This window comes from Protopterus annectens, chromosome 5.part0, assembly GCF_019279795.1.
Source record: "Protopterus annectens isolate FY-2018-M chromosome 5.part0, PAN1.0, whole genome shotgun sequence".
Taxonomy (NCBI): domain Eukaryota; kingdom Metazoa; phylum Chordata; order Ceratodontiformes; family Protopteridae; genus Protopterus; species Protopterus annectens.
In genome coordinates this window covers 994,846,740-994,873,720 of record NC_056735.1, presented here as the reverse complement: position 1 = coordinate 994,873,720, position 26,981 = coordinate 994,846,740, and the positions used below count along the sequence as shown (strand labels likewise).

At 44.5% G+C, this 26,981-nt stretch overlaps 1 protein-coding gene across 1 annotated transcript in view; it reads right to left on the bottom strand.

Moving 5' to 3' along the window:
• The window catches only part of ERBB2 (erb-b2 receptor tyrosine kinase 2), a 2,110,185-nt gene that overhangs the window by 959,800 nt on the left and 1,123,404 nt on the right, over nucleotides 1-26,981 (bottom strand). The window lies entirely within an intron of this gene.

Sequence of the window (26,981 nt, the reverse complement as noted above, 5' to 3'; positions counted from 1 at the left end):
GAGAGAGCATTAAGGACATGTTCCCTAGTGATAGTAGGGGGAGTTATATTTGCTATTTCCTGATGGAAGGTTGAGGGGAAGAAAGGAGTAAACTTGGAGCTGCATTTATCAGCCAGGAGGTTTTCTATATCTTCTGGCTCAGTATAGGTGGCTCCATTTACAGTGAACTCTGCACACAATTGTGTATTGCCTTTGAGGTTGCAGACATGGCTAAAGAATCCTTTGTGGTTGTCCTTGTCCTTGGCCTTCGGAGGCCAAAGTTACCTCAAATTTGGCTTTGGTAGACTTTTTCCTCTGAGTTGTTTGTTTAGTCTGATGAGAGTGCTTTTATCCTGCTGGGTGCTGCACCTCCTAATTTTTGCCATGATCGAGCAATTTTGCTCGCGTCTTACACGAGCTCCAAAATGAACTTACCCCTCACCTAAACATACTGTTCAAACTCAGTCTCTCTACAGGCTACGTACCCATAGAATGGTGCACAGCAACAGTTATCCTGCTCCACAAAGGTGCAGCCACAACGGACCCCGGGAACTATCGCCCTATAAGCCTGACTAGCCTGATCTGCAGGACTATAGAGCGCATCATCGTGGAATTCATTAACAGAGACATTAGGAACCTTCAAACATTGGACCCTACCCAGTTTGGCTTTGTTAAGGGCAGATCATGCCTCCTAAACCTGGTGGACTTCTTTGAGACAGGTACCAAGGCTTTAGATGAGGGACAGGAGGTCCACACAGCCTACCTAGATCTCGCAAAGGCTTTCGACACCATTCCCCATTCTGGTATTATAGACAAGCTCACCAGCCTGAACATAAATCCCTACGTCATGAGATGGGTTGCCAACTGGCTCATGGATAGAACCCACACAGTGAGAGTTGCAGGCTCTGGGTCCAACTCTAAACCAGTTACAAGTGGCGTCCCCCAGGGCTCAGTCCTGGGACCCCCTCCTGTTCGGTATATACTTCTCAGAGGTACAGGCAAGCACAGGAGGACTATGGCTGACCAAGTTCGCAGATGACTGCAAACTAGGGGCCATAATTAGCTGATGCAGACGTCCTCCAGAAGCGTCTCACTGAGACGGATACCTGGTGTCAAAATCATGGCCTCAAGCTAAATGCCAAAAAGTGCATAGTCATCCCCTTTGGAAAAAACAAAGTACCCATGAACTACCCACATATGTGGTAGTCCCCTAAATACAGAAAATGTAATAAGGGATCTGGGGACTTATGTAGATAGTGATCTCTCCTTTGATAATCATATTGCCAAAGTGGTTAGAAAATCCTTCTATGTGGCCCACCTAATCACAAAAGGGTTCACATCTAGAACAAAAGAGGTTATTGTGCCCCTCTACTCATCATTCATCAGACCCAGCATACAGTACAATGCCCCATTTGGAATGTACCTTACAAGACACCTGCAACAGCTGGAAAGACCACAGAAGTACCTCACCAAGAGGATTACTGGCCTCAAACATATGCCCTATGCAGCCCGACTTAAGAAATTCCAGCTGTACTCGGTTGCATACCGCTTACTCAGAGGTGACCTCTGCCTGACATACAAGGCCATGTCCAACCCAGAACTGGTGGACATGCTCCACCTAAAAAAAAAAAACAAATCCCCAAGAGCCACACTCTCTAGGGATCTAAACCTCACCACAATGATAAATAGGACGTGCTGGAGGGATAGATTCCTGTCCCAGAGACTCCCCCATGCTTTGGAACAGGATTCCAATCTACATTAGACAGAGCCCCTCACTAACACTCTTCAAGAGAAACCTTGATGAGTGGATGGGAAACAGAAAATTTACCCCGGGGATCACTGCAGTGGCTCTGCTGGACAGAGGCACAGGGAACTAATGGGTCTGCTGGACCGAGGCACAGGGAACTAATCTAAGGGGGGTGGCAAAAGCCAACACATTCTGGCTAGGCTTATAGATGCCCTCTAGTTTCAGAAAAGGATATGAACAATTGGTCTGATTTTCTAAGTTCCTTAGTTCTATGTAGGTAGAACCGTAACTGTCTGTGAACATCAAGTTGATGAAATTTATATTCTGCACTGTTTGAATGATTAGGAAAAAATACAGGCAGTTCGATAGTTTGGTTCAAGTTAGCCTGACAGCAAACTTTAGGAATGAAGGAAGGGTTTGTACCAAGGGAAACTCTGTCTTTATGAAAAATCAAGTAAGGAGGTTTGACTGACAGTGCCTGCAACTCTGACACCCTTCTAGCGGATGTAAATAGCTACTAGAAAAATGGTTTTCCAAGACAGAAAAGTACAGTTTTGTACCTACCATAAATGTAGATGTTCGACAGTTCACACTGCTGCAGTCATTACACTTGGGTTATCCTGCCGTTAGGCGGTCCCGCAGTCAGCCAGAGTTCCAAAGTCTTGGTCCGGCGTCGGTTGCTGTTGCTTCTTCCCTGACGTCAGTGCGTCAGGGATATATAAGATGTATCCAACGCCATTTTCTTCAGTTTTTCTTGCCCCAGATGTCAGGTGCCCCCAGTAGGTAGGCAATACATATTGCTAATAAAACATATATAAAAAATAAAAACAATACCTTCAGTTACAAGCAAATACACCACAAAGGTTGTATAGGATAGAAAGGTACAGATAAGTCCAGCTAGGACAGAGGGGATGGAGGGAGGGTAACCTGGACTGCAGCAGTATGAACACTCGAACATCTACATGTATGGTAGGTACAAAACTGTACTATGTTCATCGTCTTACACTGCTGCAGTCATTACACTTGGGTAGAATCCCAAAGCTAAGGTTGGGTGGCTGGTTTATAAAGAGTTTGGAGTGGCTATAAGTCCCTGCAGAACTGCAGTGGCAAATCCTGCTCTGGATTTAGAGTAAAGAGGCAAGTGGTAATGCTTGGTAAAGGTGTGCACTGAACTCCAAGTTGCAGCCTCCAAAATTTCCTTGGTTGGTACTCCTTTGAGAAAGGCTGTTGAAGTGGCTGTTGCTCTGGTAGAATGTGGCCTAAAGTTATTAGGGACTGATTTTATATGCTGTGTGTAGCAGTAACGAATTCAGTGTCCTATCCATTTGGAGATAGTCTGCTTTGAGATAGCCTTGCCCTGTGTTCCTGCAGCATATGCTACAAACAGTTGCTCAGTTTTCCTGAAAGCTTTTGTTTTGTCCAAGTAGAAGCGTAGTTGTCTGTGTATGTCCAAAGAGTGCAGAAGTTTCTCCCCTTTATTCTGGGGGTTTGTATAAAAAGTTGGCAAATGGATGGTTTGGTTAAGAGCCACACTAGATATCACCTTTGGCATAAAGGTAGGGTTTGTCCTTAAAGAAACCCTATCCTGATGAAAAATTATAAAAGGTTCCACTGCCATTAATGTCTGTAGCTCTGAGACTCTTCGTGCTGAGGTTACTGCCAGGAGCAGAGCTGTTTTCCATGATAAAAATTTTAGATCAGCTGTATTGGCTGGCTCAAAAGCCGGCAGGGTCAGTTTTTCCAAAACAAAATTGAGGTCCCAAGTTGGCGTTGGTGCTCACCGGGGTGGTCTTATGTTTTTAGCCCCTCTGAGGTACTGTTTTAGCAAGGGATGAGAGAATAAAGGAGGGTTCGTGTTGTAATGTGCTGAAATGGCAGAGGCGTGGATCTTAATTGATGAGAAGGATAGGCCTTTGTCCAGCATCTCAGTTAAGTATTGTAAAATCTGAGGAATGTTTGGGACAAGAGGGTCAAGGCTTTGAGCCTGGTTCCAGGCACAGAATCTCTTCCATTTTGCTGAGTAAGATTTCCTGGTGCTAAGCCTCCTGGCCTCCAAAATGACATCCATAACAGCTTTATAGAGAGGTGTTGCCTGTTTGACTAATGAATCTGCCATGCAGCCAGGTTTAGGGTTTTGAGCTGACCGTGCAGGATCTGATTGTCTTGTTGAGTCAGAAGGTGTGAAGTTTGAGGCAAAATCCATGGTGGGCCTTGAGCTAAGTTCTTTAAGACTGGGTACCAGTGCTGGCGTGGCCAGTCAGGAGCAATCAGGATCATCTGTGTTTTTTCTTGTCTGGCTTTTAGGAGTACCTTTGAAAGGAGAGGCAGTGGTGGGAAGGCATAAACTTTTAGGCTTTTCCAGCTGAATGAAAGAGCATCCACTTTCCATGCTTGTGTGTGGTACGTCCTTTTCCAGAATTTTTGTAGTTGGCAATTCAGTGGGGAGGCAAAAAGATCTATGTCTGGGCATCCCCATTTTTGTGTTACCATGCTGAAGATTTGTGGATTCAATTTCCATTCATGAGAATCCATGATACTTCTGCTTAGATCGTCTGCCAGAGTATTTTTCTTTCCTGGCAGGAATTGTGCTTGCAGATGCACTTGATAAGTTAGAGCTGTGTTCCACAAGGTCATGGCTTGCCTGCATAGGGGATACGAATGAGTGCCCCCTTGCTTGTTTATGTACCACATTACTGTGGTGTTGTCTGTCTTTAATAATAATTGTCCTGGATGCAGAAGGTCCTTGAAAGCTGTTAGGGCTTTTTGAACAGCCAACATCTCTTTTTGATTGTTGTGAAGATGCATTTGGTCTGTGGTCCACTTGCCCTGAATACATTTTCCTGCCATGTGTGCTCCCCAGGCGTAATCCGAAGCATCTGTTGTTAGAGTCTGTCTGGCTGTGGGTAGAGTGAGAGGCTGACCCTTGTTGAGGTGACATGCCTGTGCCCACCATCGAAACTCCTGTTGTAGGCAGGGAATTATTGGTATTACTGCATCTAACCTGTGAGAGTGTTGACTCCAAACACTTTTTAGGTACCATTGTAATTTCTTCATATGCAGTCTGGCATATGGTATTAGTAGTATGCAGGATGCCATGAATCCCAGGGCCTGCAGAATTTTTCTTGCAGGGAGATGGGACTTTTTTGCCAGTAATTGAAAATATTGAGTCAGTTGTCCTTGTTTGTCTGGTGTGAGATAAGCCATCTGGGCCGTTGTATTTAAGCTGGCACCCAGGAATATTATCTCTTGTGAGGGCACTAGTTTTGACTTATTTTCGTTTACTGTGTACCCTAGAGAAATTAGCAACCTTTTTACAAATGCCAGATGCTTTAGAAGAGTGTCCTTTCTCTCTGCTTGAATGAGGCAGTCGTCCAGGTATGGATATATATGAATTCCTTTTTGTCTACAGAATGCAATTACTGGTGCCATGCACTTTGTAAAGACCCTGGGCGCAGTAGATAAGCCAAAGGGCAGTGCAGAGAATTGGTAGTGCGTAGTACCAGCTTTGAATATGAGGTATCTTCTGCAATCTTGTCTGATAGGGACATGCAGCTATGCCTCTTTGAGGTCCAAAGTAACAAGCCAAGCCTTCTTGCTCAGAATGGGAAGAAGCTGCTGAAGTGTCAACATTTTGAATTTCGGAACATCCAGGTAAGTATTTAGAGTTGAAAGGTCTAGTATGGGTCTCCAGGCTTTGTCCTTTCTGGGGACCAGGAAGAGTCTTGAGTAAAATCCTTGTCCTTGTTCCTACTGTGGTACTTTTTGAATAGCTCTCATGTCCATGAGGGCTGAAATTTGTTTTTGAGCCTCTGCCCATTGATTTTGTGGCATATTTGGCATTCATTTTAGCCTTGGTAAAGTGTGAAAGTGGAACCTGTAACCTTGAGACACAATATTCAGAACCCATTTGTCTTGGGAGATTGTTTGCCAATTTTGAGAAAAAAGTGCTAGTTTTCCCCCTAAGGGGGCTGCCAAAAAGGAAGTGCTTGGCATACGAAGGGGGAAGTCATTGGGACTGTTTCCTGTAAGGCTGAGACCTGTCCTCACCTCCTTTTGGGGTAGAGGTACCCCACTGTCGTTGTCTGCTGTTAGAGCCTTGGGGTTGAGATCTGCCTCTTGGGCATCTGTATCTGCCTCTCTGTGGCCTGTCTGACACTGGAAAGGACCAATTCTTTGTAGGCCAATTTCTGCTAAATCGAGGTGGCTGTACCTGTAAGAAATCTTTGACTGTTTGCATAGATTTAGCTTTATCCTCCATTCTCTTTAACACCAAGCAAGGTATCATGCTGTAAAGGAGCATCCAATAATTTTGCCTTAACATGATCAGGTAAACTCTGTTCTTTTAACCAAGTATGTCTTCGAATCACAGAACCTGTAACTGCGGCTCTACAAGAGGCCTCTAATGAATCAAAACCACATTGCAGGGTATATTTTCCCACCTGTTCAACTGCATGCAATAAATCCTGCATTTCTTTATAGTAAGAAGCTTCTGAGCTTGCAAGCATTTTCTGTTTTAACTGAGCCATTAAATATTGTTGGTACTTAAGCATGTGAAACTGGCAATTTAAAGCCCTTACTGCTAAATTTGCAGAAGTGTAAACTTTCTTCCCCCATCTATCCAATGCTCTAGAATCTCTGTCAGAGGGGACTGGATTTTTTGCAATGGAAGCCTTAACCCTTTTGGGACTCTGGGAAATGGTTTCTGGGTCAGCAGAAGGGTTTTTATAAAGAACCTTGTGTGAGTCAGGGACTCTTTAATACCTATCCGGCTTGGCTGGTGCAGGGGGCAAAGAATCAGGAGATAGGCTGGATACAGAGAACACATCATCCACAATATCAAACACAGGCGGAATAGCCAGGGGCCTGTGCTGAGGCAACAAAAGGAAGTCCCTGAGCCTTTTCTTGGATTCTGAATAATCCTGACTTTCCCAATGGAAATGCTCCCTCAGGGTATGTAAAGTTTCCCCAAAAGAGTAATCCTCAGGAGGAGAAGCTGAAGGGATAGATTCTTCAGCATCAGAGTCCTCATAGGAGGGTAGAGAGTATCCTTGGTCTGAAGAGGATTCAGAGGAAATGGAAACCTGGTCAGAGGAATCATAGTCTGTATCCTGCCTAGGCCTTTTCCCAGGAGGGGGATGGGGACCCCTGATTAGAGTAATGAGGTCTTCGGCCATTTTAAGCATCTGTTTCTTAGGCATGGAGGACTGTCCAATGGTAAGTTGTGAAGGTCTGAAAACACCCTCAGAAGCCGATGCCTGCTCAGCGGCTCCAGACCCATCTGAGGGATTAATTTCCGTAGGCCCAATACCTTGAGTTTCCAGAGGCCTAGTTGTCTCCACATGGGAGTCGGAGGTGGCCTGTGGCTCTGAGGTAGCGGGTGTCAGGGGCTGTGAAAGCGCCTCACTGAGAACCGACGGCCGGCCTAGAAGAGGCTTCGTCGTCAGTTTTGGACCTCGGATGCCTGTCTTTATCCTTGCCTTTGCATTTTTTATGAATTGCAGTCGTTGGTTGTTCCAATGGCATTGTATAATTGAACCTTTGGCCAAAGTAGTGCAAAGCAAAATCAAAATGTCGTTTTATAGTGCGTTTGTTAAATCTAGCACAAAACCGACAACTAGTGACGTCGTGGTCAGGACCTAGGCATGGAATACAGTAAGAGTGGAAGTCCTTATGAGGTATTTGCTTCCCACAAGAAATACAATTATTAACTTTTTCTGACATCGGTCTCAGGCAAGAAAAAAGTTTCCCCAATGGGGTACTTAGCTTTATTGAAGACTTCGGATCTGAAATTTGACTTTGAAAATCTCAGGAGTCAGCCGACAGGCACTTGTGAACTGCTCTTGCTTCGGGCACCGCATGGCAAGAAAGACTGAAGAAAATGGCATTGGATGCATCTTATATACCCCTGGCACACTGATGTCAGGGAAGAAGCGACAGCAACCGAAGCCGGACCAAGACTTTGGAACTCTGGCTGACTGCTGGACCGCCTGATGGCAGGATAACCCAAGTGTAATGACTGCAGCAGTGTAATACGATGAACATCTTCAGTTCACACGAATGAGCGGGTTCAAACGGTGGGGAAGTAAATTTGGACAGAACGAAATTTAGATCCCAAGAAAATACAGGTTCCTGAAAAGGAGGTCTCAGCAAGGTAGTGTCTTTAAAAAGAAGTTATGTAATTACCATAACGTTCCATGTTTGTAGTCCGTCTCACCTACATTCTTGCTGGATGGGTTCGAAGCTGATATTCGGCTACGACTCGGCTGATACTAAAGCTCGAGAGCTTTAAATGGCTTGAGGCTAACCCCTATCCCATGGTGCCTCACGGCAATTCCCCAGATCTTGTTTGCAAGAAAGCAATAAGTACCTAACCGGTATGAATTACCAGAAACTATATACATACTATGGAGAACATCGATATCTGTGCAGTGACTGAGACCTGGTTCAAGGCTCCAGAGAGCACCCCTGCACTACCAGGCTATAACTCATACCACACTTTTCGGCCATGTAACCTGGACCGGAACAACAAAGGCTGAGGTGTGTCCATATTCATTAAGTATATCCACACCTCCAGGCTAGTTGCTCAGCATAATGCATCCGAGGTTATCCAAGTGCAACTAACTCTGGGAAAAACTGCAATCCAAATTATAGCTTGCTACAGATCCCCCACCATGCCCCAGGATTCCCACTCCTCTTTTCTTGATGTACTGGAAAATATTAGGGTTCAGCCAAACACCCTAATAATGGGTGAGTTCAACTACCTCACCATTAACTGGGAAAATTACTCATGTACCAACTCCTTCGCTCAACGCTTTCTGGAATTCAAAAACTCCAATGCCCTGGATCAACTTATCCACACCCCCACCAGAGGCAACAATATCCTAGATCTAGTCATTACCAACACGAGTGACCGGGTGTTCCACACCTGAAGTCAACATCTCATTGGTCCGATCTGACCGTAAGCTAATCACACTAGCTATCAACATCCTGCCCCCACCCCCAATTAAGGAAGCCATGGTAAAAAATTTTTCCAAAGCCAACTTCATGCTTCTTAGGACAGAAGTGGTGAACTTCATGACACCCATGCAGATGGACAATACAGTTATGACTACTGAATCCTACACAAATGCACTTTATAGGCACTTACACGAGTGCAAGGATCGTGCTATCCCAAACAGAACCTAGACGTTATCCTCTAAAAAAAGGAAGCCAATCTGGTGGTCCCCTGCCATAAACAAACTGTACAACAGATGGAAGAAACTGTTTCAAAAGAGAGTAAAATCCCATGAGTGGGGGAGCTCCCTGGTCAGCCTCAATAAGAAGCTGTGATCCCTGATAAAATCCTCCAAAGCTAGTTAAGAAAACAAAATCGACACTGATTCTAAAGACAACCACAAAGCATTCTATAGCTATGTCAAGAATCTCAATGGCAACACTCAGATCTGCTCTGAGTTACAGCACAATGGCACTAAATATACAGACCCAACTGATATTGCCAACATCCTAGCAGATAGGTTCAGTGCTAACTTTACCCCCCCCCCTCACCCCCTAAAGGGCCCATCTCTATACCGGAAGAAGGCAAACTTCCTGTAATCACGGCTGCACAGGTAAAAAAAACACACTCTCCAAAGCCAAGAAAGTACAGTTCTGTACCTACCATAAATGTAGATGTTCGAGTGTATACACTGCTGCAGTCACTACACTTGGGTTATCCTGCCATAAGGCGGTTCCCCAGTCGGCCTGAGTTCCAAAGTCTTGGTCCGGCGTTGATTGCTGTCGCCTCCTCCCTGACGTCAGTGCGACAGGGGTATATAAGATGCAGCCGACGCCATTTTCTTCAGTTTTTCTTGCCCCAGATGTCAGGTGCCCCCAAATAGGTAGGCAATTCAAATTGCTAGTAAAACATACATAAGAAAAGCAAACAACAACTTTCAGTTACCAGCAAATAAGAGGTAGTAAAGGGTAGAAGACATAGGTATGTACCAGCAAGTAAGAGGGGAAGGAGGGAGGGCAACCAGGACTGCAGCAGTGTATACACTCGAACATCTACATTTATTATAGGTACAAAACTGTACTATGTTCATCGTGTTACACTGCTGCAGTCATTACACTTGGGATGGAATCCCAAAGCTGAGGTAGGGTGGCTGGTTCTATAAGGCATTAGGGGTGGCTATAAGGCCCTGCAGCACAGCAGTGGCAAAGACAGCTCTGGATTTGGAGTATAAAGGCAAATGGTAATGCTTGGTGAAGGAATGCACAGAACTCCATGTTGCTGCTTTCAAAATATCCTTGGTAGGTACTCCTCTGAGGTAGGCAGTTGAAGTGGCTGTTGCCCTGGTGGAGTGAGATCTAATGCTGCTAGGTACAGGTTTCCCATGGTGTGTATAGCAGAAACGTATACAATGTCCTATCCATTTTGAAATAGTCTGTTTTGAAATGGCTTTTCCCTGTGCTCCTGCAGCATATGCTACCAATAATTGCTCAGATTTTCTGAAAGCTTTGGTTTTGTCCAAGTAGAAGCGTAACTGCCTGTGAATGTTCAAAGAATGCAGTACTCTCTCCCCTTTATAAATAAAAACATAGCTAACTCAGAAATTCTCACTACCGGCTAAAATATCATTAGACAAGACAGACCACTTCGTAAAGGGGGTGGAACTGCCTTACTGTACAAGTCAAACTTAACTGTCCATCAATTACCAAACTCCTACCCCTCCCCCAATAATTGGGACATACTTATCTCACAACTTCAACTTCACCCTAAAAATGTTGTCACCACAATTGTGATCTATATTCCACCTGGTAATACACCTGCTAGCCTTGAAGACTTCTTATCCTGGTGTTCTTCCACATACTCACAAAAAACCTTTATTCTGGGGGACTTCAACCTAGATTGCTTCACCTGTATATCAGAACCACCAAGTAATCTAATAAAACTCAATGGCTACCAGCAGCTAGTCCAAATTCCAACTAGATGTGATAAAAATCTAAAAGGGAATCCATCCTTGACTGGGTCCTAACTAACAACCCCACATTGTACCCTCACAGAGGCAGTCTCCCAGACACCTTAACTGACCACAACATACTATACTTTATACGTAGTAGAACAAGCATATGCAAAACCACTAACTATATATCCACTAGAAACACAAAAAAATTCTCTCCAGAGGTCCTCAACACTTTACTCTGTAACTGTGACTGGACCCCCCTAAAAACCCTCCCACTTGACCAGGCTGTAGCGTATTTCAACAAAACATTTCTACAACACCTAGACACTGTCGCTCCATTGCGCAAAATCAAGGTTAGAACCTCTACAAACACCTGGCTCAGTAAAGAAACCAAATAAAACCTCAAGTCCAGAGACACTGCCTGGCTTTACTATCAAAAAACAAAGAAACACAAAGCCTAAGTACCAAGAACTGCACAACCGTGCAAAAAAATGCATTAGGCTGGACAAAAAATCCTACTACACATTACAAACTAAATACCAACACAACCCGCAAACATTTTGGAAAAATGTAAACCAGCTACCAAAATCCACCCAAAAGGCTACCCCCAAACCAACCACCCCAGACACTAAAGTTCCCATCGAAACACAATTCAACTCCCACTTTGTGAACTCAATTCTATCCTTAGTAACACAGGACAGTTCCTTCCTCATTATCCCCCCAACACAAATAACACCAATACAAGCTTTATCCTCAAAACAGTTTCCACCACTTCAATCAAAAGCATGCTCTCCAAACTAAAAACTTCATCAACAGCAGCCGACCTACTCCCCAGCTATTTCTTGAAACTCACAGCAGATGTTATTGCTATCCCAGTCTCCACTCTCATAAACAGATCAGTTGTTGAAAACTATGTGCCCAAACTCTGGAAAATATCCTATGTTACACCCATACATCAAGGCGGGACCTCCAATGAACTTAACTACAGACCCATTGCTTTACTCCCCCCCCCCCCCCCCCCTGGCCAAAATCCTAGAAAAATGCATCCATACCCAGATGCTAAATTATCTCCTAGACAGCAACATCCTGTCACCTACTCAGCATGGTTTCAGACCTGCCCATAGTACCACTACAGCCCTTCTCTGCTTCACAGACACAGTAAACCGTCTCAAAAATGAAGGCCTAGAAGTGTCAACTCTTTTTTTGGATATGTCCAAAGCATTTGACACAGTCTCACACCAAATCCTGCTAAACAAACTAAATCAATATCATCTATCAAATTCCACTCTTACCTGGTTCCAAATCTACTTAACTGACAGGTACCAAGCTGTGAAATGGGAAAATTCTCTCTCTCCTCAGCTGCCCATAACTATAGGAGTCCCACAGGGTTCTATCTTAGGACCACTACTATTCACAGTCTTCACAAATGACCTCCATACCTCCACACAGCATGCATCTATAATTCAGTATGCAGATGACACTACCTTAATCTGTGCTGCACAAAATATTCCCACCCTCCTGCAAACAACTCAACTAGCATTCTCTGACGTTGAAAACTACCTTACCAAAGCCCAACTTATCCTCAATCCAAAGAAAACTCAGCTTATGATTATAACCAGTTCTAACAAAAACACTACCAGTCAATTCACTATCTACTCCACTAATGCTACTCCAATTGCTCCAGTGGCACAGGCTAAGCTATTGGGAATAACCATAGACTCCCACCTAAAATTTGATCGTCATCTCAACTTAACTATTAAAAAAGTACATGCCAAACTGGGGTCGCTCTACCGTATCAAAGCATTTCTTACCAACAACATAAGATCAATCATTGCTCGCTCCCAACTTCTATCCACCCTACTCTATGCATCTCCCATTCTGACTAATCTCAACAAAACTGAACTAAGCAAAATGGAAGCCTGCTATAACAGAATTGCCCGCTTTGCTGCAAATTGCTCATATAGAACTCATCACTGTACTGCTTTGAGACAGCTCCACTGGCTTGAACTGCCCAACCTCCTAACCTACAATCAGCTCTGCCTCTGTCATTCTATCTATTACCTCCACAATAAGTGTCCTGCCCTCAAAAACCTAGTACAACATCAGTCAGCCAAAAGGCCTCTTAGATCATCAAGCAAACTACTACTAGAAGTCACCAACAGCTACAACAGCTTTGGAGATGCACTATATAGTAGTTCAGTGGCTAAAAAATGGAACTTTGTCCCTGCAAGCATTCAAAACACATCATCCAAAGCCTCATTTAAAGACCTCATCAGGCAACATCTCAAGGAAAGTTGGCAGTGCCATGATTGCTCCCCAAGCTAGTGAAAGCGGATAACACATACATACAAAATCTAGAGCACTTGATAATAGTTTTCAATCTTACTCACAAACATTGGATAATCTACAATGTATGTACTGTACCTGTGTACTATGTATGTATTCTACCTATGTTCCAAATTTCAGCTGTACCCCACAAATCTATTAATTACCTTTATTTTTAAAATTAATATTTTTTTGTTTGTTCTCTCCACTGTAACTGTTTATGTGCCGCATACCACTGTAAAAACATGTCTCTTGTAATTTGTGTGTATACTGACCATGTCTAAATAACTAAATGTGTCTGTAATTTTTCTTTGTGGAGCTTTTCTCCCCGGGCCTCTGCTGAAAAAGGGCTTTTTCGGCTCAGACACCCCTGGTTAACAAATGTAAAATAAAAAAATAAAATAAATAAATAAATAAATTTATTGTGTGGTTTTGGATAAAAAGTTGGCAAGTGAATAGTTCGGTTTAGAGCCACACTTGATACCACCTTTGGCATAAACGTAGTGTTAGTTCTTAAAGACACCCTGTCCTGGTGGAAAATGAGGAAAGGTTCCACTGCCATTAGTGCCTGTAATTCTGAAACTCTTCGTGCTGATGTTATTGCCAGTAGCAGAGCAATTTTCCAAGAGATATATTTTAATTCTGCTGTGTTAGCTGGCTCAGAAGGAGGTAAAGTCAATTTTTCCAAAACAAAGTTGAGGTCCCAAGTTGGAATAGGTGCTCTACGGGGCGGTCTTATGTTTTTTGCCCCTCTGAGGTACTGTTTTAGCAAAGGATTAGAGAAAATTGGTGGATCCGTGTTGTAATGAGCAGAGATGGCAGAGGCGTGGATCTTGATGGATGAAAAGGAGAGGCCCTTGTCCAGCATCTCAGTTAAATATTGTAGTATCTGAGGAATGTTTGGGACAAGAGGGTCAAGGCATTCCAGGCACAGAATCTCTTCCATTTATCTGAATAGGCTTTCCTGGTACTAAGCCTTCTGGCCTCCAGAATGACATCCATAACAGCTTTGGAGAGAGGCATTGCTTGCTTGACTAAGGAATTTTCCATGCAGCTAGGTTTAAGGTCTTTAGCTGGCTGTGAAGTATCTGATTTTTGTGCTGAGTCAGCAGCTGTGGGATTTGAGGCAAAATCCAGGGTGGCTCTTGTGCTAAGTTCTTTAAGATTGGGTACCAGTGCTGGTGTGGCCAGTCTGGTGCAATCAGGATCATCTTTGGTTCTGCTTACCTGGCTTTTATGAGTACCTTTGGAAGGAGAGGTAGAGGCGGGAAAGTGTATACTTGTAGGTTTTTCCAGCTGAATGAGAGGGCATCCACTTTCCATGCTTGTGGATGATAACTCCTTGTGCAGAATTTCTGTAGCTGGCAGTTCATTGGGGATGCAAACAGATCTATGCCTGGACTCCACCATTTCTGTGGTATCATTCTGAATATTTGTGGATTCAATTCCCATTTGTGGGGATCCATGATGTTTCTGCTTAAGTCGTCTGCCAGTGTGTTTTTCTCTCCTAGCAGGAATTGTGCGTGCAGATGAACTTGATAGTCTAGAGCTGTGTTCCACAAGGTCATGGCTTGTCTGCAGCGGGGGTAGGAGTGTGTGCCCCCTTGCTTGTTTATGTACCACATAACTGTGGTGTTGTCTGTCTTAGTTGTCCTGGATGCAGCAGGTCCTTGAAAGCTATAAGGGCATTTTGTACAGCTAGCATCTCTTTTTGATTGATGTGAAGATGCCTTTGTTCTGCGGTCCACTTGCCCTGAATACATTTTCCTGCCATGTGTGCTCCCCAGGCGTAATCCGATGCATCTGCTGTCAGTGTTTGCCTGGCTGTGGGTTGAGTAAAAGGCTGTCCCTTGTTGAGGTGACAAGCTTGATCCCACCATCGAAACTCCTGTTGAAGGCAAGGAATTAGTGGTATAACTGTTTCCAAACTTTGACAGTGTTGAGACCATACACTCTTTAGGTACCATTGTAGTTTCCTCATATGCAGTCTGGCATATGGAATTAGTAGTATGCAAGATGCCATGTAACCCAAGGCCTGCAGAATTTTTCTTGCAGGGAGTTGGGTCTTTGTTGCCATCAATTGAAAGTATTGAGTCAGTTGTCCTTGCTTGTCTGGCATGAGATAAGCCATCTGGGCTGTTGTGTTCAAGCTGGCACCCAGGAATATTATCTCTTGTGAGGGCACTAGTTTTGATTTCTTTTGGTTTACTGTGTACCCCAGGCAACTTAATAACTTTTTTTATGAACGCCAGATGCTTTAGAAGAATGTCCTTGCTCTCTGCTTGAAACAGGCAGTCGTCCAGGTACGGATAAATTTGAATTCCTTTCTGTCTGCAAAATGCAATTACTGGTGACAGGCACTTTGTGAAGACCCTGGGTGCAGTAGATAAGCCAAAGGGCAGTGCAGAGAATTGATAGTGCATTGAACCAGCTATGAAGCTGAGGTATCTTCTGCAGTTTTGTCTGATAAGGACATGCAGGTATGCCTCCTTGAGGTCCAAGGTCACGAGCCAAGCTTTCTTGCCCAGCATGGGAAGAAGCTGCTGTAGTGTCAACATTTTGAATTTCGGAACATCCAGGTAAGTATTTAGAGTAGAAAGGTCTAGTATGGGTCTCCAGGCTTTGTCCTTTCTGGGGACCAGGAACAGTCTTGAGTAAAATCCTTGTCCTTGATCCTGTTGTGGCACTTTTTGAATAACTCTCATGTCCATGAGTGCTGTAATTTGTTTTTGAGCCTCTGCCCATTGATTTGGTGGCAGGTTTGGCATTCCTTTTAACCTTGGCAGGGTGTGAAAGTGGAACCTGTAACCTTGAGATACAATGTTGAGAACCCATTTGTCTTTGGTTATCCAATGTCAATTGTGATAGAAAAGTGCCAGTTTTCCTCCTACTGTTTGTTAGCTGTAGTGGAAAGTCATTGACGCTGCTTTTTATATGGTTGGGGCCTGTCTTCCCCTTCTTTCTGGCCTGGTGCACCCCATTGTCGAGGCCTGTAAGGACCTTGTGGTTGACCTCTACCTCTTGGACATCTGTATCTGCCCCTTTGAGGTCTGTCTGTAACTGGAAAGGACCAATTATTTGTTGGCCAACTTCTGCTAAATCGAGGAAGCTGAACTTGTAAGAAATCCTTCACCGTTTGCATAGATTTTGCATTATCCTCCATTTTCTTTAATACCTCTTCTGCCTTAAGTCCAAATAACACATCCCGCTGCAAAGGTGCATCCAATAATTTTGCGTTAACATGATCTGGTAACGTATGTTCTTTTAACCAAGCATGTCTTCTAATGACAGAGGCCTCTAAAGAATCAAAACCACATTGCAAAGTATGTTTTCCCACTTGTTCGGCTGCATGCAATAAATCCTGCATTTCTTTAAAATTAGGAGGATGTGAATCTGGAAGCATTTTTTGTTTCAACTGAGACATCAAAAATTGCTGATATTTTAGCATGTGAAACTGGCAATTTAAGGCTCTCATTGCTAAAGTTGCAGACGTATATACTTTCTTTCCCCATCTGTCTAATGCTCTGGAATCTCTGTCAGAGGGAACTGGGTTTTTTGCTGATGAGGTCTTAATCCCTTTGGGTCCCTGAGAAATAGTTTCAGGGTCAGCAACAGGGCTTTTATACAGAAATTTGTGTGAGTCAAGGACTCTTTAATATCTGTCAGGTTTAACTGGGGCAGGAGGTAGAGAGTCAGGATTTAAGCTGGATTCAGTATACACATCATCCACAATATCTAACACTGGCGGAACAGCAAGGGGTCTGTGTTGAGGTAATAAAAGGAAGTCTCTGAGCCTTTTCTTGGATTCTGAGTAATCCTGGCCTTCCCAATGGAAATACTCCCTCATGGTATGTAAGGTTTCCCCAAAGGAGTAGTCCTCAAGAGGAGAGGCTGATGGAATTGATTCCTCATCATCAGAATCCTCATAAGGGGGTAAAGAATATCCTAGGTCTGAGGATGAATATGAAAAAATGGACACCTGGTCGGATGAGTCATAGTCTGCATGCTGTCTGGGCCTTTTATCAGGAAGGGGATGGGACCCCTGATCAGGGTGATTAGGTCTTCGGCCATTTTGAGCATTTGTTTCTTAGGCATGGAGGCCTGTCCTGGAGAATGCTGTATTTGTTTCTTTGTTTTTAAGGGAGGCTTAGACTTAGAGGGTTTAATGCTTAACTGAGTAGGTCTGAAGACACCTTCTGAAGCTGTGGATTGCTCAGCTACTTCGGTTCCCTCTGAAGGGTTAGTTTCGGTAGGCTGAAAAACTTGTGCATCCGAAGGCCCAGCCAGCTCCACGTGGGGGTCGGAGGCGGCCTGTGGTTCTGCAGAAGCGGTTGTTAGGGGCTGCGAAGGCGCCTCACTGAAAACCGGAGAACCGGTGACTGGACTAGAAGAGGTCTCGTCAGTTTTGGGCCTTGGATGCCTGTCCTTGTCTTTGCGCTTTTTATGTATTCCGGTTGTTGGACGTAATGAAGGCATGGTGTAACTGAATTTTCTGCCAAAATAATGTCGGGCAAAATCAAAAGTACTGTTTTGTACCTACCATAAATGTAGATGTTCGAAGATCCACATTGCTGCAGTCCTTACATATGGGTAGTCCGCTGTCCTCGGTCGGCCCGAATACCAAAGTATTAGGCTGACGTCGGTCAAGGCGCTTAAAACTGACATCAGAATGTCAGGGTACAAAAGCGCATGACCGACGTCACATCCTCAGTCTTTTCTTGCCCCAGATGTCAGAAGGCCCTAAAAAGAAAGGCCAAAGCCAAAAAACAGCAAAGAACAACCAACCACCACCGCACTAACCATATTTACAATATTTACAACCCAAACCACACAACCACCTCAACTACAGAGGGGAAGGAGGGAGGGAAAATTGGACTGCAGCAATGTGGATCTTCGAACATCTACATTTATGGTAGGTACAAAACGGTACTATGTTCTTCATCTCACATTGCTGCAGTCCTTACATATGGGTAGAATCCCAAAGCAGAGGTAAGGGAGGATGGCAAAACTATAAAGCATTAGGAGCTGCCAAAATGCCCTGTAAAATTGCAGTGGCAAATCCAGCCCTAGATTTAGAGTAAAGTGGAAGGTGGTAATGCTTAGAGAAAGTATGCACTGAACTCCAAGTAGCTGCCTCCAAAATATCTCTAGTAGCCACCCCCCTTAAAAAGGCTGTGGAAGTGGCAGTAGCCCTAGTGGAATGAGGCCTAATCCCAGCTGGAATCTCCTTACCATGATGGGAATAACAGAAAGCAATACAAAAACCAATCCACTTAGAAATAGTTTGTTTTGAAACAGGTTTGCCCTGAGAACCCAAAGCAAATGAAACAAATAACTGCTGAGACTGCCTGAACCCTTTAGTTCTGCTCAAATAATATCGCAACTGTCTGTGTATATCCAAAGTGTGCAAAATCTTTTCCCCTTTATTTTGGGGGTTTGCATAAAAAGTAGGCAAATGAATAGTTTGGTTTAAAGCCACACTAGAAACCACTTTAGGCATAAAGGAAGGATTAGTACGCAAAGATACCCTATCCCTGTGGAAAATTAAGAAAGGCTCAACCGCCATAAGGGCCTGTAATTCAGAAACCCTTCTCGCAGAGGTAATGACCAACAAAAAAGCAGTCTTCCATGATAAATATTTCAACTCGGCAGTAGCTGCAGGCTCAAAAGGTTGTAGAGTGAGTTTCTCCAACACAAAATTGAGATCCCAAGCAGGAGTAGGAGCTCTACGTGGGGGTCTTATATTCTTTGCCCCTCTAAGGAATTGCTTAAACAAAGGATGAGAAAATAATGGCGGGTCACAGTCATAGTGAGCAGAAATTGCTGCAGCGTGAACCTTTATAGAGGAGAAGGACAAACCTTTGTCCAATAACTCAGTAAGGTATTGAAGAGCAACACTTAAATTAGGTTTAGAAACATCAAAGTCCTTTGCTGTACTCCAAATGAAAAATCTCCTCCATTTATCTGCGTAAACTTTTCTTGTACTAGGCCTTCTGGCCTCCAAAATAACATTCAAAATTTGTTGTGGAAGCTGAGACCCTTCAGGGTTTAAAACAGAATATGCCAGGCTGTTAGATGCAGAGACTGAAGTTTGACATTGAGTAGGTGACTGTTCTCCTGAGACAGCAGGTGTGGAATCGAAGGCAAAGGCCATGGAGGCTCCCGTACCAGACTTCTCAGTAATGGGTACCAGTGCTGTCGAGGCCAATCCGGAGCTATTAAAATCATGGTTGGCTTGTCCTGTCTGACCTTCAGGAGTACCTTTGGGAGGAGAGGCAGTGGTGGAAAGGCATACACGTAAAGATTGCTCCAATTGAATGAGAGAGCATCCACTTTCCAAGCTGTGGGATGAAACCTTTTTGTGCAAAACTTTGGCAACTGGTAATTTAGTGGAGAAGCGAACAGATCTATGTCTGGAGTTCCCCATAACACTGTCAATTTTTGAAATACATGATGATCCAATTTCCACTAGTGGGGATCCATGATTTGTCTGCTCAACACATCTGCTAAGGAGTTCTGTGCTCCTGGCAGAAAACTTGCCTGAAGATTTAGCTGCAAACTGAGAGCAGTCTCCCACAAAATCATTGCTTGTCTGCATAGAGGGTAAGAATGTGTCCCCCCTTGCTTGTTGATGTACCACATGACAGTCGTGTTGTCTGTTTGAATCAACACCTGCCCTGGAAGAAGAAAATCCTTGAAAGCTATCAATGCAAATTGGACTGCTAACATCTCCTTCAAGTTGATATGTAAATGTTGAAGTCTGGCAGGCCACGTGTCTTGTACCCATTTTCCATTTAGATGAGCTCCCCAAGCTTTGTCTGAGGCATCTGTCGTTAGAATCTGACTCGCCTCTGGTCGGGTCACAGAGAGTCCCTTGTTTAGGTGACATTCCTGAGCCCACCACAAAAATTCCTCTTGAATGCAAAGTATTATCTGAATGACAGTGTCCATATCTTGGCAGTGTTGTGTCCATACATTTTTGAGATATCATTGAAGCTTCCTCATATGCAGTTTGGCATTGGGAAGTACTAGAATACAAGATGCCATGAACCCCAAGGCTTGAAGGACTGTCCTTGCAGTCAGCCTGGACTGACGAGACAATTGATGGAAATAAAGAGAAAGATTCTTTTGTTTGTCCGGGGTCAAAAAGGCCATCTGGGATGCTGTATTCAGTCTCACACCCAGAAAGCACATGTCCTGAGAGGGTACTAGACTGGACTTTATTTCGTTCACAGAATACCCTAGGCATCTTAACACTGCCATCACATACTGTAAATGATGAAGAAGTTTGTCCTTTCCTTGAGCCAGAATCAGGCAATCGTCCAAATAAGGATAGATTTGTATTCCTCTTAGCCTGAAGAAAGCTATCACTGGAGCCAGAACCTTTGTGAACACTCTGGGCAGTAGATAAGCCAAAGGGCAATGCAGAGAACTGATAATGAAAAGTCCCAGCCCTAAAACGCAGATACTTCCTGCAACTGGGCCTGATAGGAACATGAAGGTAAGCCTCCTTGAGATCCAGAGTCACCATCCAGTGATCTTTGCCCAGCAGAGGTAAAAGCTGTTGTAACGTCAACATTTTGAACTTGGGAATGTCCAGATATGTGTTGAGGATAGATAAATCCAAAATTGGTCTCCACGTGTTCCCTTTCTTGGTACTAGAAACAGGCGAGAATAAAATCCTAGGCCCACTTCTGCCTGAGGGATCGTTTGTACTGCTCCTATTTGAAGTAGTAGCGAAATCTGTTTGTGAGCCTCTAGTCTTTGCTGAGGAGGAACGTCTGGCATGCCTTTGAAAGGAGGCAAGGTATGGAAATAAAACTTGTAACCTTGGTGTATGATATCCAACACCCATTTGTCCTGGGTAATTAAAATCCAATTTTCCTTGAAGAGTGCCAACCGTCCTCCCAAAGGTGCTGCCAGGCAAGAAGGATCTGGCAGCTGAAACAGTAGGTCATTGGGCCTGTTTACGAAAGGACTGGCCCCTGCCCTCACTCGAAGATTGTGCAGGTGAACTCCATGTTCTAGGTCTGAAGGAACTCTGAGCTCTGCCCCTACCACGTCTAGATCTACCCCTAGACTGAGAATCAGAAGAAGGATACGCCCACCCCTTACCAGGCCAATTTCTACTAAACTTGGAGGCTGAACTTGCAAAAATCTTTAACAGTCTGCATAGACTTAGCCTTGTCTTCCATTTTCTTCAAGACTGACTCCACAGGTGGACCAAACAACACTTCAGACTGCAAAGGAGCATCCAAAATCCTTGTCTTAACATGGTCAGATAAATTCTGATCCTTAAGCCAGGCGTGCCTGCGAAGAACTGAACCAGTGGCCGCCACCCTAGAAGAGGCCTGCAAAGCATCAAAACCACACTGTAAAGAATGCTTACCCACCTGTTCAGAGACATGCACCAAATCTTGTAATTCTTTACACTCAATGCCTTCTGCCAGAGCGTCCACCTTAGATTTCAATTGAGAAAGAAGAAAATTCTGATATTTCAACATATGAAACTGGCAATTCAAAGCCCTCATTGCTAAGGTGGAAGATGTATAGACCTTCTTTCCCCATCTATCCAAAGCTCTGGCCTCTTTATCTAGAGGAACCGGATTCTTTACAACAGAGGCCCTGACACCCTTAGGTCCCTGGCTAATAGTTTCTGGGTCCGCCCTAGGACTCTTATAGAGATATTTATGAGCCTCAGGCACCCTGTAATACCTATCCGGTTTAACAGGCAGGAGGCAGAGAATCAGGATTAAGTGGCCTCTGAAAATACATCTTGCACAACATCCAGAACAGGAGGTATAGCTAAGGGCCTATGTTGAGGTAAAACAAAATTCCCTAAGCCTTTTCCGTGAATCAGAGAAGTCCTGACCTTCCCACTTAAAATGTTCCCTCATAGAATGAAGTGTCTCTGAAAAAGAAAAATCCTCTGGAGGAGAAGCAGAAGGAGTGGAATCTTCTGCATCAGAATCAGAATAAAGAGTGTACTCCTGCAAGTCTTCAGCCGAAGACTCTGAATCATCCGAAGCCTGTTCAAAGCTTTCCAACTCTGGCTCCACCCTAGGCCTCTTATCAGGAGGGAGCATAGAACCTCTAATCAGAGTAATCAAATCTTCTGCCATTTTAAGCATGTGCTTCTTAGGCACAGACCCTGCTGAACTAGGAGTGACACCAACAGAAGCTAAACCTGGCCTGCCTCTGGAAGAAGCCTTGGAAACAGAAGGAGAGGGCCTAACCACCCTGGGAAGGGAGGGGAGTACAGAAACCTGAGAAGCCCCTTCAGCCTGGCCTGCCTCTTGAGAGGCCACATCCTGCAAAATCAAGGTCTCCCCCTGAGACTCCAGAGAAGCCTCCATCGGAACCACGGTTCCATTGAAACCTCTAAGAACGGCGTCCGAACGGGCGACTCTCTTCTTGCCTGGGTTTAACCGCTTTGTCTTTGCGCTTCTTGGAAGGCGGCGCCGGAGTATCCGGCGGCATGTTATAATTACACCGCTCCGAAGACCAGCCTAGCACAATCTAACCTTCGCAATAGTGCGCTTATTAAACCTAGCACAAAGCGACACCCGACTACGTCGTGCTCAGGCCCCAAACAAGGAATGCACAAAGAATGATAATCCCTATGCGGTATCTGTTTCCCACAAGAAATACAATTATTCACTTTTCTGACATCCGGTAATACACTGAGGCAAGAAAAACAAAATATTCTAACGGGTACTTAGCCAACTTGGATTCGGTCTGAAACTCGAACTTCGAAAAATTTCAGAGCGAACGCGGCACTTGCAACGCTGCTTCTGCATCGGACCATGCGGCAAAAAAGACTGAGGATGTGACGTCGGTCATGCGCTTTTGTACCCTGACGTTCTGATGTCAGTTTTAAGCGCCTTGACCGACGTCAGCCTAATACTTTGGTATTCGGGCCGACCGAGGACAGCGGACTACCCATATGTAAGGACTGCAGCAATGTGAGATGAAGAACATCCGACGTTTAATAGTGCGCTTGTTAAACCTAGCACAAAACCGACAACCAGTGATGTCGTGGTCTGGGCCTAGGCTTGGGATACAATAGGAATGGAAATCCTTATGAGGTATTTGCTTCCCACAAAAAATACAGTTATTAACTTTTACTGACATCGGTCTGAGGCAAGAAAAAGTTTCCCCAACAGGGTACTTAGTTTTGTAGAAGACTTCAGTTCTGGATTCAGAATGAAAATCTCAGGAGTCGGCCGACCGGCACTTGCGAACTGCTTTTGCTTCGGGCACCACGCGGCAAGAAAGACTGAAGAAAATGGCATCGGGTGCATCTTATATACCCCTGTCACACTGACGTCAGGGAGGAGGCAACAGCAACCGACGCCGGACCAAGACTTTGGAACTCAGGCCGACTGGGGAACCGCCTGACGGCAGGATAACCCAAGTGTAATGACTGCAGCAGTGTAACACGATGAACATCACAGCATCCATGGGACCAGCCAACATCCCAGGCTGCGTTCTACACGAACTACAGAACGAACTGGCACCCCACATAAGTATCACGTTCAGTCATAGCCTCACCTCAGGCTTTGTGCCCGCTGAATGGCGCACAGTGATGGTTATCCCACTCCACAAGGGGGTAGCCACCACGGACCCCGGGAACTACCACCCCATTCGCCTGACGAGCCTGGTCTGCAAGGCCATGGAACATATCATCATGGAACTTATAAACAAAGACATTGGTAATCTCCAAACTCTGGACCCCAACCAGTTCGGGTTTGTAAAAGGCAGACCATGTCTCCTAAACCTGAGAGACTTCTTTGAAGCAGTCAACAAAGCCGTAGACTAGGGTAAGGTGGCTCACACAGCCTATCTAGATCTTGCCAAGGCTTTCGACACCATCCTCCACTGTGGAATTATAGATAAACTCACTAAACTAGGCATAAATCCTATGTCACAAGATGGGTGGCCAACTGGCTCACTGACAAAACCCACACTGTGAAAGCAGCAGACTCCAAATCCAACTTCAGACCAGTGACAAGTGGAGTACCTCAGTGTTCAGTCTTGGGTCCTCTCCCGTTTGGTATCTACTTCTCTGAAGTACAGGCTAACACAGAAGGTCTTTGGCCAATATAGTTCGCAGATGACTGCAAACTAGAAGCCATAATCGAAACTCCTAACGATGTGGACATCCTACAAAAGGGCCTCACTGAGACAGATGCCTGGTGTCAAAGCCATGGCCTCAAGCTCAATGCCAAAAAGTGCATTGTCATCCCCTTTGGTAAAAACTCTGTACCCATGAACTACAACATAGGCGGTAGTATACTTAACACCGAAAGTGTGATAAGAGACCTTGGGACACAGGTGGACAGTAGTGTTTCCTTTGATAACCACATCGCCACAGTAGTCAGGAAATCCTTCCACATGGCACACCTCATCACAAAAGGTTTCTCATCCAGAAAAATAAGAGGTCATTGTTCCCCTCTATTCATCACTTATTAAACCCATTATAGAGTACAACGCCCCTTTTGGTATGTACCTCACAAGACATCTACAAAAACTGGAAAGGCTGCAGAAATACGTCACAAAGAGGATTACCGGCCTCAAACAGATGCCCTACTCAGACCGTCTCAAAAAACTCCAGCTTTACTCCGTCGCATATCGCCTACTCAGAGGTGATCTCTGCCTAACATACAAAGCTATGTCAAACCCAGAGCTGTTGAACATGCTCCACTTAAAGAAATCCCACTCCCTCCGAGCTACATGCTCTAAGGACCTAAATCTTGTCACCACAATAAACAGAACATGGCGGAGGGATAAATTCCTGTCCCAAAGACTTCCCATACTCTGGAATAAACTACCTATCTATTATCAAACAAAGCTCCTCATTAGCACTCTTCAAGAAAAATTTTGATGATTGGATGGGAAATAGGAAAGTCACCCCGAGAATCACTTCTGTGGCTCTGCTCGACAGTGGCACAGGAAAATAATTTTCTTGGGTGGCAAAAGCCAGGGTACCTTTTTGACTGGGCTTGTAAAGGCCCTAGGGCCGACAGCCTAGTGCCTACCTATGAACAGACAAAACTTTATGTAATATAATCCATGCCAGATGGACAACTATGACCAGGTCAGAAAGCACCAGTATAGTCCACCAGATCCTCCAGAAACAAGAAGTGGGTAAGAGGGAGGGATGCAAGAATGTAGGCGAAATGGACTACAAACATGGAACGTTATGGTAAGTACATAACTTCTAACATGATCTGGAAAGATTGCTCCTTAAGCCAAGCATGCCTTCTAAGTACAGACCCAGTGACAGCAGCCCTGCAAGATGCCTCTAGTGAATTAAAACCACACTGCAAAGTATGTTTTCCAGCTTGTTCAGCAGAATGCATTCAATCCTGCAAATCTTTATTTTCAGCACAGTCAGGAATCAACATCATTTTCTGTTTAAGCAATCCAATAATATGCTGCTGATACTTTAAAATATGAAACTGGCAGTTTAAGGTCTTAATGGCCAAGGTTGCAGAAGTGTACAGTTTATTATCCCATCTATCCAGCGCCCTGGAATCTCTATTAGAGGGGGGTAGTATTTTTGACAGTAGTAGCCTTAATGCCCTTGGGTCACTGTGAAATGGTCTCAGGATCCGCAGTAGGATTTTTAAAAAGGAACTTGAGAGAGTCAGGAACCCTGTAACATCTACCAGGTTTTCTAGGAGCAGGAGATAAAGAGTCAGGGGGCAAGCTAGATTCCGAAAAGGCATCATCAACAAGATGTTTGTCCAGTACAGGGGGGATAGCTAAAGGCCTGTGTTGGGGCAGGAGTAAGAAATCTCTAAGCCTCTTTTTAGAGTCAGAGTAATCCTGGCTTTCACAGCGAAAATGCTCCCTAAGAGTATGCAAGGTTTCACCAAAAGAGAAATCCTCTGGAGGGGAAGCAGAGGGAATAGAGTCCTCTGCATCAGAATCCTCATAGGTAGATAAGGGTAAATCCTGGTCATCAGAGGAAACAGAAAGTTCAGAGTCCTGATCAGAAGAATCATAAGGAAACTCAGTCCTAGTTCTCTTAGAGGGGGAAGGGTGGCTTCCCCCGATTAGAGTAATAAGGTCTTCAGCCATTCTTATCATTTGATTTTAGGCATAGAGGCCTGACCATGCAGTCTGGGCGTTGGTTTTCTAGGCACTGATCGAGTTTTAGGCCTGGAAGAAGAAGATGGCGTTGGTTAATTATGCAAGTCAGGAGGCCTGAATACACCCTCAGAAGCCGGTGCCTGCACAGCGGCTCTGGACCAATCCAAGGTAGAGACAACCACAGGTTCCACAGATGAAGCATCTCGCGGCATACTGGACTCCAAATGGATCTCAGTAGAGGCCTGCGAATCTAAAGTAACGGGTATCAGGGGCTGCGAATGCGCATCACTGAGTACCGGCGAACTGGCGACTAGCATAGGAGAATCGTTGTTGGCAGCTTTGGACCTATGCAGTCTGTTTCTGTCTTTATCTTTGCGTTTTTCCAGAATGCAGGTAGTCGGGTGGCTTACTGAAGCCATATCTGTATAATTGAACCGAGTACCAAAATATTTAGAAGCGTAAATAAACAGATGACGAATAGTTTGCTGTTTAAATAAGGCACAAAACCCACAGCGAGGTACGTTGTGGTCAGAGCCTAAGCAAGGAATGCAGTACGAATAAAAATCTTTATGAGGTATTTGCTTTCCACAAAAAATACAACTATTAACTTTTACTGACATCGGTTTAGAGCAAGAAAAAATGTCCCCAATGGGGTACTTAGCTTAGTTGAAGACTTCAATTCTGAAACTCGAAAACGAAAATTTCAGGAGTCGGCCGACCGGCACTTGCAAACTGCTTCTGCTTCAGGCACCGCACAGCAAGAAAGACTGATGTAATGGCATCGGCTGCATTCTTTATACCCCTGACTACCTGACGTCATGGAAGAAGAGACAGCAACCGACGCAGGACCCAAGACTTTGATAATCAGGCCGACTGAGGGCTAC